The sequence below is a fragment of the Marmota flaviventris genome, chromosome 11 (genome assembly GCF_047511675.1).
Source record: "Marmota flaviventris isolate mMarFla1 chromosome 11, mMarFla1.hap1, whole genome shotgun sequence".
NCBI lineage: Eukaryota > Metazoa > Chordata > Mammalia > Rodentia > Sciuridae > Marmota > Marmota flaviventris.
In genome coordinates this window covers 82,231,082-82,244,475 of record NC_092508.1, presented here as the reverse complement: position 1 = coordinate 82,244,475, position 13,394 = coordinate 82,231,082, and the positions used below count along the sequence as shown (strand labels likewise).

General features: G+C 38.5%; 1 long non-coding RNA gene across 3 annotated transcripts in view; it reads right to left on the bottom strand.

Moving 5' to 3' along the window:
- Positions 1–12,759, bottom strand: part of LOC139707717 (uncharacterized) — a 115,047-nt gene extending 102,288 nt beyond the window's left edge. For all 3 annotated transcript variants that reach the window (XR_011709182.1, XR_011709181.1, XR_011709184.1), the window contains exon 1: positions 12,576–12,759. This is a non-coding gene — a long non-coding RNA (uncharacterized lncRNA). The remainder of the gene's footprint in view (positions 1–12,575) is intronic.
- Between the last annotated feature and the right edge of the window lie 635 nt (positions 12,760–13,394).

Sequence of the window (13,394 nt, the reverse complement as noted above, 5' to 3'; positions counted from 1 at the left end):
TAGTTTAAACGTGAAATAAAGATTGCACAGATGCTAATGGCAAGTGAACCCATATCTATTCTCCCCTCTGGCCTGTGCTTCCATCACTGTGTTTGCAGACACAAAACAACTAGTTGAAAGGAAGTGATTTGAGAGATATTTTGAAGAAAAATTAAAGTGGAATTTGATGACTGACTTGAATGTGGAAGAAAGAAAATAACAGTTCAGCAAATGGAAAAATATATGATCCAAGACATAACAGAAGGATCAAAAATATAAATAAAACTGTATACACATACAGCCCATAGAACTCACACACACACACACACACACACAATTTTAAACGGTAAAATAAACACAGCATTTGCTTTCCTTCCCTACATTTGTTGAGTGCTTTAAATGACTTGCTTAGTTCCCCCACTGCTAGTTAAGATACAATGTTAAGACTGCAGCTCTAATTGTTGTCCCTCTCTGCTCAACACCCTGCTTCTCCTGAGTAAATATGTAAACATTCCTACCCCATGCCTAGCACATGGCAGATTCTTAATAAATATTAGATGTTTCTATTGACAACCAATTAAGCCATTCGAAATGACTTATGCATATAGACACAGCATTACTGCATAGGCCAGACCCACACTAAAATTGGCTCAGCCTTTTCTTCATGGAATAATCTTATTTACTATCAAATGATGTAGCCAAGTCACAGTGACTGGGGAAAAGAACAGATGTTCTTAGGATTATTTCCCCTCATAGTGTATGTTCTTGAAACCCTCTCATGCTAAAGTACCTAACACCCGAGCAGAACAGGAGTACAGAGTAAACATTTCCCCACAAACAGGATTGCCTGCGTTTAGTCATTTTCACAGGAAGGATGAGCTAATGAAGGCAGCCAGTTTAAATGTACAATCTTATGAGCATGTCAGAAGCCAGGTGAGCTGTCTTCCACAAGGCTCTGTAACATTCAGGTTCCACCTGGGCCCCACACAAAGCCTGGCTTAATCGCTTGATCCCCATATTCTGCTCACACAATTGACAAACCCACTTAGAGATGGCTTTCTCAGTATGAGATTGCTGTCCTGAGCAACGTGTGAATCAGTTTGCCTTTAAAGAGCCTCTCCATCGCCCTTGGCACCAACGTTTCCTAATGTTTATGTTTTTGAGAGGAGAGTGTTGGTGATAAAGCTCTCTGTCACACAGAGGTGGATTTTTGCTCCAGCAGTTCACAAGATCTCCAGTTTTATTTAATGGCTTAACTGCTTCATAATTGCTCATATTCAGCTGCTCCTAAGCCTGAATGATCTCAGCTTTTAATATGCCTTGTCTAATTTTTAGCCACATCAATCTATACAAGTAGCTCATCACTACTCTGAAATGCTAATGCTTGTCACATATTTCAATCGCCTTTATAAGACCTTGTTCTTGTGTTCATAAATCTTGATAATATCCTAGGACCTTTATTTTCTTGCCCAATGATTCAAATATATATATACTAATTTTCTCCAAGGACAGAATTCTTTTAAAATATGAACTAAATAGATAGGTAACATCTTTTTCCTATAACACTATTTGTTAAATGTTTATAGCATTTTACACCCTTTGCCTTCTTTCTATGTTTCTTTCTATATTTTTCTTTCTCCTCTTGTTTATAAATACCTTGGGATAAGCCAAGAAGATAAATAAAAGAATAATAGAGTACTGGGGGAGACTGGGTAGTCAGAGACCCTTCAAAACATGGTATCTAGACTAAGACCTAAAAAATAGGAAAGATGAGCTGCAGTGAAACTGCCTCAATGTTCTCATCTCCTGTGAGAGAACAGCAAGCTTGTCAATCAATCACTATATGATGGAGATTTGTTTCTCAAAATGCTAATTTCTACAGTGAGGCAAGTGATGACATCATCAGAAATGGGTGAGATAATACGAAATTGTTGCCAGACACTCACGAGCCAACTTGAAGTCCAAGGACTCATTGCAAAATATCCCATAACAGAGCAAACAGTACCCCAAGTAGAGACTCATAAATGTGCCTTAAATTGATGATGCTCTATTTCTATGGTAAGTATAATCAGCAATATTAGTCTCTTCAACTACATTGACAGGTTTGTATTCCAAGATAGCAACCATTTTTCAAATGCCAACTCTCCATTTTTGTTATTATTTATTATGTATCACCTCCACTAAAAGATAAACTCCAAGAGTGCAGACTGTTGGTCTGGTTCACAACTATGTTCCCAACCCTGAAAGAGAACATATAGTAGGTACTCAGTGTGCTAAAAAATGAAAGGTGCCAATCTGGCATCAGAGCAATATGAGTTTCAATGGTTGCCAATAAGACTGAATGGCCCTTGAACTTAGAGAGGAGCCTTTATAACTAACTAACTAATTAACTTTTACTATTAGGACATTAGAGTGACCATAGTAGCTGGGTTCATTTTAACAAAATCATACATGCATGGAATTTTACTTACTTAATTTCAGTTCCCATTCCCTTCCCCTTTCCCTCCTCATTTCCCTCCAGTTATTCTCCTTCCCCTACTCTACTGATCTTTATAACTAAATTTATAGTTAGTATCTTTTTTTTTTGAGACAGAGTCTCACTACATTGCTATGTTGCCCAGGCTGATCTCAGGTTTTACAATTCTCCTGCTTCAGCCTCCTGACTAGCTAGGACTACAGGCATATGCCAGCACACTCATTTTTTAAATGTCTTATTTCATTTTTATTTTTATAATAGGGGATCAAACTAGGACCTTGCACGTGTTTGCAAATCCTCTACCACTAAGCTGCACCACCAGCAGTATTTTTAAAACCAAAGAAAGTCCCTACAGGAAATGACTATTAAAATGGTCCTGGATTATTTAAGTTACAAATTCTTTTTTTTTCTTTTTGTTGATTTTTTTAAAAAAATAAATGACAGCGGAATGCATTACAAATCTTATTACATGTGTATAGCACAATTTTTCATATATCTGATTGTATATAAAGTATGTTGATACCAATTCATGTCTTCATACACGTACTTTGGATGATGATGTCTACAACATTCTACCATCCTGGCTAATCCCCTGTCCCCTCCATTTCCCTCCCACATCTCTACCCTATTAAGTTACAAATTCTGACATGACAGATCCAATCAGCACACTGTACATTGCCCTCTTCCAATGCCATATATCCCAAAGGCTGAGGGAGAAATCAAACAACAGTGGCCACAGGGACCTTCTATCTGGAACTGATTCTCATCTGGGAACACTGTCAGAATACCACCAGGGGTGTCAGGAGGGTGACCATCTGGCCTCCCATGCCCAGTTCTCCTCCTTGTTATACCCTATGCTAAGCAAAGAACATACAGGCCTTCTCCTTCTCAATTGCCTACAGCACCATAGGTTAAATAAACATTCAGTGTTTGTTTCAATTCCTACACATAAATGTCCATTTTCCTTAAACCCAGTGAGAACATAATCATTTAGTGGACTGTTTCCATTGTACCTACCTGCATCCATCATGACCAGGCACCATACAGTCATTTACAGATCATGGTCTTCACCCAAAACCAAAACATAAGGCACTCAACATAATTCTAAATTCCATGGACCAGACCTTCCAAAAATGTTCCAATAAAAGAATTGTTCTCTTTCTCCTCCAGTACTTATTACCTTTAATAACACCTGTTATGAATGAGGCCTTGAGCAAAAAGAATGTTAGCTTAAAATTGTATGTTGTTAGTTATAATTTGCCTGCTGGGAAAAATGTTGCTTAAGTAATAAATACATTTTATTAATAGCAATCTTGGTAAGAATTTTAAAGTGTCCACTTTCCAACTACCTTTCTCCTCTTTCCCTAATTTGTGCTACTTTCCAAAAGCTGCAGGTGCTCCTAGGAGTGATTATAGCAGCTAGGGCAGGTTCTTCTGACAAGACCAATTCTAGAAAAAACACCTGCATCAGTCAAATTGGTCTCCTGGGTTCTGGCCTCCCTTACTGCAACAATTTACCTCCACTTAGCATCTCTCCCTTCTCATGAACGTCTTATGGCATCATTTATCTGATAAACACACTCACACTAAAGCATCAGAGGTGTTGCAAGCTTAGTGTGTCACCTCATTCAGGAGTATTTGTGTTTCAATGGGAAGTAAAAGAAGAAAAAGGCAGTGTTTAAAATGGAGAAATGAATTTCTAATTGTGTAATTTCAAATGACAGTAAAAGAGCTACAAGTATCTTTTCCTTCTATCAACAAAAACCAATAATGTGCAATCTTAAAAGGCATTCCGTTTATCATTCATTTATCCAGTAAGTCAGCAAATATTTATTGAAAGCTCATTTATACCAGTCACTGAAATAGTTGCTTAAAATATATTACATCACAGGCAGAGTTCTTGAGTTCACAGAACTTGCAACACACAACTCCCTGGATCTTGATTCACAAAAACTAATATCAAAATCACTGAACACTAATTTAACATTTGGACCAACACACTTCAAATACTCTTTACTTATTAGTGTTCTCAAAACTCCCAGAAGTTTCTAACACTAATTTCAGCTAAAAAGCATTACCTAGCTCTGATTTCTTTTGCCTTTTCTTTCTCTTCAGTCTCTATGGGAGGGGAAAAAAAAAAAAAGTATCTGCCAGAAGACTTCCAAAGCTTTTCTCTAAAAGGCTTTAGCTTCAGTTTCAAACTTACAACCCAGAGACCCCTTGAACAGTTTCTACGTAAAGTGATCCTCAAGGGAGAAATAGCAGTTTTCTTCAAACAGCAAACTCACTCAGTACTCTAGAAAGCAGGACACTTCTCTTCCTGGCAGCCCATCACAGAAAAGAGCAGCAGACCAGCTGAGCCAGAGATTGAGAGCGTTCAGGCAATAGGAACAATCTAGAAACAGCAATTGGCAACAGCAAGCACTCAGACAGTTGCACCTGGAGTTTAAACATACCAGCCTCTGTTCTGATGGTCAGTGCCCAGGCCTTGCCCCCTAACATGCCCTTTCCCATCATTCTTCTGTAACTTTCATATAGATTTTTTTGGTTTTTACTCAAATATTTTCTACTTTGCTCAGACTTGTTGATTTAAAGTGAATAGTATGTCTGATTCCATCCTGCAGAAGATTGGGACAAAAGACAATTTTGCCAATGAAACTCAAAAGTTTGCCACCAAAATATGATAAAGGGTATTAAAGAAGCCGGTCATAGGCAGGAGGCTTGTCCCTATATGATCTGGAGGAACCAGGTAAAAAATTTTCTGTGTCTCGACAGGACCATTGTGGATGACAAAACAGTGGTCAAAAGCACACTGAACCAAAGTTGCAGTCACAGTGAAGCAAAAGGATGTCATTTTAGAGCAAACCACTTTCGCAAATTTGGGGACGGCTGACTTAAATTAGTAGGCTGAATAGAAACTTAATTATTTCTGGAGCCAATTTTCAGAGCTGCTCTAGCAGACTTTGAAGACCAGGAATTAGAGATACTTTTAGAAACTGTTTGATCTATATATAGGAGGAGAAAGCTATATAGAGGAAAAGGAAGTACTGGGCTGCTTCTATATGAGGCAGAGCAAAGTCTTCTCTAGCAATTTTTTGCACGTGGAGTCATGCTGCAGTTACTTTTAAATGATTAAAGTTAATAACTAGAGCATCCAAACAGTATTACAGATATTCTGAATGCCATGAATCAGTAATTATTAGGATATCTGGGGAACAATTTAAGCAGGGTAAAATCTTAATGGTAACGAAAAGAAATGTTAGCAAACAAAAACAAAACAAAATAAAAACCCATAGATGATAATGATTGAGAACTTCATTCTTCTGTACTTTGAACAACAAAAATCTGCATCTTAATTTGACCTATAACTTTGGTCTTCAAATACCTATTTTAAGTGAACATCATCAATCTATCTTATGTTTTTACAATTAAAACACTTAATCCTCTTACACTATCCCCACATCTTTCTTGAAAGAAGATAGACAGGTCATAATCCATGCATAAAAGAAGTTCCTCAGTGCCCCACCTCCCCCCGACACATACCAATGGATCTTTCTATACAGTCATCCTTCCCAGCCATGTTGAGAAGTCTGGGCTTTGGGAACAGTACCATTGTACTACCTTGACCACACATGTCCTCAGGAATCATAGTCCAAGCAAGTAAGGGGTCAAGTCATTAATTTTTTCAAAGCAGAACTATTGATTGAAGTCTTTGCTAGTGAATTTATCCCATTGCCATGACTGATCCAAACCATTCTACTTTATCCCCTCTATCAAACCAAATCCTGCAAACCTCATTCAAATTCCACTTCATCCACACACATTCCCCAATCCATCTAGACAACATGAACTTTTTCTTCTCTTTGAGCTATCTGATTCCCACAATAATGACAACACTGTACAATTTGGGGCCATTCCAACCAGAATAAGTGCCCCTCAACCAGAGACTAAGCAGGATTGAATAAGATTCACCCCAAAATTCACATCCATCTGGAACCTCAGAATATGCACTTATTTGGAAGTAGGGTTTTCCAGATATATTTAATTAAAATGAGATCACATTGGATCAGGGTGGGCTCTATTCCCATGATTCCTCATAAGAAAGAGACACAGATACACAGAGGAAAGACAACCATGTGACGATAGAGGCTGGATTATGTACACTGCCACAAGCTAAGGACCACCGTTGATTGCTAGTGACAATCAGAATCTAGTAAAGGTTGGGAAGCATTTTTCCCTACAGCCTATGGAGTGAGTGTGGCCCTGCCCAGACCTTGATTTCTGACTTTCCCCTCCACAATTGTGAGAGATTTCTCTTGTTTTAAGCCACTCAGTTTGTGGGGATTTATTACAGCAACTCTAGGAAAATGTTATAAAAGTAATGTTTCATACAGGTTAAGCATTCCTAATCTAAAAATCTGAAATCCAAAATGCTCTAAAATCTGAAACTTTTTGAATACTGACATAATGTGACAAGTAGAAAATCAACTTCTGTTCTCCTGTTACGGGTCATAGTCAAAACCTGCACTAAAATATTGTATAAAACTACCTTCAGGCTACATGTGTTAGGTATATGAAATTAAGTGATTTTTGTGTCAAAATTGTGTCCAATCCCTGAGATCTCATTATGTAAATGCAAATATTCCAAAATCCCCAAAGATATGAAATCCAACATATTTTTTATCATAAGCATTTCAGATAAGAGGTACTCAACCTGTCCTTGAATTTCTTCTGATTTCACAGTTGTGAGCTCTGGTTCTTGATCAATAATCAATACTTGTTTTCTAACAGGATGCTACTTTAGGATGTTTGTAAAAGTTAAGGCAGCTGGTCTATGCAGCCATAAATGAGAGCTGGTCTTTAAATAGAGCCATTGGGCCATTCTCAAGATATCTGGAAAGCAAGAAAGCCCTGCTAAGGGATTTTCCAGTGTCAAGGATAGATTCAAGTCCAAGAAGTGGACAAAAATCTTAATTTTTAATGGATGTTTTTATTTGGGGTGGTGATTACTGCCTCAAATATCTTTTCTGTTCGAAAGCATATTCTCTCACCTGCATGTTATGTTTTTACACTCCTGCCTTTAACAGGAGCTGTAGAATTATAAGCAGAGGCAAAAATCTGTTTTAAGAATCATTTTGCTCTGAGCCTTTGATATGCTAATTTGATCATTAACTTCCATGGCCACATATAGTTTTTAAATTCCCCATATTTATTTGATCATGGATTACTTTGGGTTGTGGAACATATTCAGGGAATACATTTTGGAAAGCCTACTTATTAGTGTCCCTTGCCTCTTTCCATGAGAATCTTTGTCAGAATATAATAGGGAAAAAAAGTGATTCTGAATGGTCTAGATGGTAAGAATTATTTTCTCATATACTAAGTTCTTTGTTAGATGTCTCCAAGGATGGTTAACTCAGCCAATCAGTGATGTCATCAAGCCCTATGGGTCTTTTCTCCTCTGCCTTTCTCAAGAACATTGTGAGTCCCTCCTCATGATTGCAACAGCACCAGCCATCACAACTGCACATGCCAATCTCTGCCAGAAAAATACTTGTTTCCTCTCTTCTGCTTCCTTTAGTCGGAGGCAATCTTTCCCCAAAAGTTTCCTTTCTGATTCCCCCCATATATCTCATTGGCCAAAATTGCGCCATGCTTCTAATGCTTAACCGAACCATTTGCAAGAAAAATTAGGCCACCATGATTGGCTTAGATCTTCTCTCTTCATGATTTTTTTTTCTAGGACTGGGAAGGGAGCCCCTCATGGTGAATGAGTCACACTCCTTGACAGTGTGGAGGAAAAACCTACTCACTCCATGCTTGGTCAGTGCACACACAGGCATGTGGCCTCAACTGTTATCCACTCCTTCTATACCAACAGAAGCGCAGCTTTGTGCAGAACAGCCATGTACTGGTACCCCATGTGTTTGAATCAATGATTACCTAAGCCATTCCTAAAATCCCGATCATGTTTTCCAGATAATGGATTGAGCATCTCTAATCTAAAAATCCAAAATCCAAAATGTTTCCAAAATCTGAAACTTTCAAAGTCCTGACAACACTACAAGTAAAAAAAAAAAAAAAATCCACAATGTGAAACTTTGTTTCATGCACAAAACTACCAAAATTATTGTATAAAATTAACTCCAAGCTATGTGTATGAGAGGTACATGAAATATAAATGAATTTTGTATTTAGACTTGGGTCTCATCCCCAAGAAAGCTCATTATGTATATGCAAATATTCTAAAATCAAAAAAAAAAAAAAAATCTGCAATCCAAAACACTTCTTGTTCCAAGCATTTTGGATAAAGGTATTCAACTTTCAGTGGCTTTTCCAGACCCTGTATTTTGGGTGGTCATAAAATATACTTCTAGTCAATGAGATAGGAATAAAAGTCTTCTGGGGCCTTCTATATATCCTGTGTCTATCTGTGTGTCTATCAGTCTTTCTACACATATAAGAATGACATATAAGAATCCCATTTATCTGCACCCTCCTCCTTTCCACCTTTGAATATGGTCATGCTGCCAGGAGCTATGGCAGTCATCTTGTTACCCTGAAGTAATCAGCCAAGAGTCAAATACCAATACAGTGAAAATGACTGACGGAAGTTAATGCCTCGTTCACTGATGCAATCACTGAGTCACAGAATCCACCCTAGATGTTCACCCTCTGAACATTCTTTGCATTATATCTGTTCATATCAGGCAGAACACTCACAGAACACAGAGAGCAAGACTTAGGAACACCTAAATTCCGGAATGGAAATACTATTGTAGCCCTGTCCACCATTCCATCAAAAAAGAAAAAGAAAGAAAGAAAAGAAGAAGATAAAATATTTCTTTGGGGAATAGTATGTCAAAGACAGTAAGAAAAGCACTTATAGTTGGTTGCAGTGGTGCACTCCTATAATCCCAGCGGCTCAGGAGGCTGAGCCAGGAGGATTGCAAGTTCAAAGCCAGCCTCAGGAAAAGTGAGGTCCCTAAGCAACTCAGTGAGACCCTGAAACACAAAATAGACCTGTGAATGTGGCTCAGGGTCCAAGTGCCCCTGAGTTCAATCCTCAGTCACCCTCCATCCCAACCCCCACCAAAAAAAAAAGCACTTATAAAGGCAGGTTTGCTGAGGAAAGCAGAGGTGCCAAGAACCTATGTTGCGAGGGAGGGGTGTGCACAGGATTTCCCTGCTGTGAAGCAGCAGTTGGGGCCCCAAAAGGATAGGGATGGGGAGAAGGGGCAAGGATTCTAGGATCATTTTAACCACATTTTATCTTCACAAAGCTAGGGTGGAAAGAAATGGCCCACTCAGGGTCATCAGCACTGGTGCTGTCTGATCCACCTACTCAACAACAGGATTGTCCAGGTAGAAAACCACTTTATTAGGATCTCCCTTCACTTCTCCCAAAGTTCCATCTCAATCTCCGGCTCATTTGTGACCTGTTTTGTAAAGTGCAGGCAAAGTGCTGAATTTTGCTTAGAAAAAGGGAACTGAAAAATATCAGTAATAAAATGAGATGAGTTGGCAGAGCAAGCACATGCTTAGCACATTACCACCAGCAAAGAGGAGCTTAGAGCATGGGATCAACTTGCTCACTTCCCTCAAATCATCACCACACCTTCATTGTAACCAGTTGTACATTGTAACAGTAAACTTCTATCCAGCACTTTCAGCCTGTGCCCAGGAAGTTTAAAACACTCCTTCATTTATTTGCGTATTATCTTAGTCTAAGAAATACACAAATTTATTCATGCTTCTGAAGTTTTAAACTCAAGAGTTCAGGTTAATTGACGCAGGAAGAAGAAAAAAAACATTCAGAATAGACGATAAGGAGAAGAAAAGGCATGAATTTTCTAACTAGAGGTCCCCATAGAGGTTTTCTCATTCCACAACCTTCCCTATTTAGCCAAAGAACAGAGAAATCCGTTTTGTGCCAACGCTAAAATCTGTATTTCTACAATTCTTCTCCAGTGCTTTTCTCAAGGGACCCATCGTTTTAATTTCAACACAAATTTGTCAGGCTGGAGGGTGGGAGAATTTAAATCATACATTATTCACATAGAAGCACATTAAGAACTTGCCACAAAAATATACATGCCTTGAAATACCTAAAGTATTGCTTTTCATACCTTCTAGCTCTTTTATTTGTAACATCAGTGATATGTATGAGCCTATCAGTTAGGTTCATAATAGATGTATGAACTCAAAAATGTTTAAGAATGCTTCTCAAGCTTAGCCAAGTCATCCCTCTTCGGGATTTCCAACCAGGGAATTATCAAGACTGACAAATATTCACCAAAATACCACCCATAATTGCTGTTTTTCTGATAGTTTCTGTTCCATGTAATCACTGACAGTCTTACGGGTCCAAATCAATCCCCTCAACCATGGGCAGGGGCCAGGGTTGCAGGAAGAAAGGCCCCAAGGCTGCTTCAGAGGCACTTCCTCTGGCTCTACTTTCCAGACTCCCACCCCAGGACCCTGGCTCTCTCTGGTTTCCATCTTGCATCCCCATGGCTGTGGCATGGTTTCCATCTCTACAGAGCCCACAGACATAAATTTCAGTTTGTTCTGAACACTGGATTCTCATCTGGACAGGCTTTCAGAGTTCCCATGGCTCTGTTTTTCAGTCTGTCGTACATCACATCCCTTGACTCCTGGCGAGGTCAAGTCAAACTTTCTAACCTAGGGGGAGGTTGAACATTGGCAAAAATGAATTCTGTCAGCTCTGTCTGGAAGGCAAGCAAAGGGAAATAAATAGTGAATGAGCATGGGTTTGAATTTGATATATGCTCAAAAAAAAAAAAAAAAAACCTAATTTGGAAAAGCACTGTCCCAGGAATTGGAAGATCTCTAAGCAGCTGGATGGACCCTCATCTAACTAGCTCAGTTTTCTAAAGTCTGTGATCAAAAGATCTGGATCACTCAAAGCTTGAAGTCCCTTCTAGATCTAAGATTCCATGGTTTGATGAAATGAGTGGATCAAAAAGAACTGGTACATAAACTTTCTAGTAATAAACATTTCTTAAATAACACAAAAAGCCTAAAAGTACTGACCCAGAAGACAGTACTAAGGAAATGAAAGTCAGGGTAACTGAATTTTCTTCGGTTCTCCCATTCCTCTTCAAGAGAAAGCAACCAAGATGCAGTTCCTGGTAGACCTGGCAAACAATCCACAAGAAAGCAGAAGCATATATTTCTAGAATTCCTAAACTCCAGCCACCACCCAAGATCAGTGAAAGTTAAATGATGATAAGAAAGGTAGATCTACAGTATTGCTATTTGATTAAAATTTCAGAAGCTTTAGTTTAAAAAAAAAAAAAGTGACTGTTAATGTCACTTCTCATTTTGACTGAGCCAAGGGATACACAGATAGCTGGCAAACATTAATTGTAGGTGTGTCTTGAAAGCATTTCTGGAGAAGATTAGCACTTTAATCGGTAGAATGAGTAAAGAAGATTGCCATCACCAACATGAACAAGCATCATCCAATCTGGTGAAGGCCCAAACAAAACAAAAAAGTGGAGCAATGGTGAATTTGTCCACTCTGTTTTTGCCAGGATATCCTCTTTGGCCGTGGGATATCAGTGTCCCTATTCCCAAGCCTTCAGACTCAGAATGAATTACGCAATCAGCAGCTCTGATTCTCTAGCCTGAGGTGGCTGATCATGGGACTTCTTTCTTGACCTTCATAATTTCATAAGTCAATTCCCATTATGAATATCACCTCCCATATATTTATATATATGCTATCAGTTCTATTTTTAAGGAGAACACTAACATAGCGTATGACCAATTTGCATTCCATTTGAAATACGTGTGAATGTTAAGTTTTTAAAGATTCTGGTTTATAGCAAAAACAATAAAATAAATATTGTAAATAAAATAAATACAGCACAGTGTATATATGCTTTCCTCAATTTAATCCTGTCCTCAATAGGAACAATAAAAGTACACAAATATCCAGATTTATCCAGCTAAAGTAAGTGGGACTTTTAGAAAGCAAGGTACCACTGGGGGAAAAAAAAATCTTCCCACCATTTCCATGGTGATTGGTCCTTTTCAGTTGTTAAACCAAAGTACCTGAACCTGGGTACTTTATGAGGTTTATTTAGCTCACCATTTTAGAAGTTGAAAGTCCAAGATCAGGTGATCCCATCTGTTTAGTCTCTGGTGAGGACTTCGTGGCAAATGGCACCACAATGGCTGGACTATGCAGAAGAGATGGTACAGTGAACAGGAAGCTAGGTTTGCTCTTTTTATAACAGCTTGCTGTCACAGAATCTAGCTGAGGTCCTATGAGGACTGTTAATCCCTTTCAAGGGTAGCACCATCTGCACTGACCTCATCACCTCCCACTTGCCCCACCTCTTAAAGGTTCCACAACACTCAACATCACCACCCTGAGGACCAAGCTTCCAACACATGAACCTTTGGAGGATGCACGTCACATTTGAATCTAGTTTACATCTCCAATTTATGCTGTTCATCAGCCACTTTTCACTTTTCAGAAGTCTTATTCTTAGCTTACTCTCAGCTAGTCTCTCTCAAATAAATGCTTTTATCTGATAGTGGCTTAAGGTATTTCTTTTTCCAGGTATATTTGCATGTACATATGTGAAAGTTTTAAACCATCAACCTTACATTTAAGGAATTATGATGTGAGGGGAGAGAGCAGTATGGAAAATAGGAAAGTGTTGAGTGGAAATTTTTCAATTGGCCAGCTTACTTTGCCAAAGCCCAAGGGAGAGAGAGAGTTGCAAACAGATATCAAGAAATTTAAACCCAAAACTGCCAACTGCTGAACTTTTATATTTCTTTTAGGTGCAAGTGACAAAAACATAATTCAAATCAACTTGGGCAAATGTGAAATTTTACTGGCTCATAATATTCGAGAAAGAAAAGAACAATAAAGTATGGGAAGAGGAGGGACATTTCT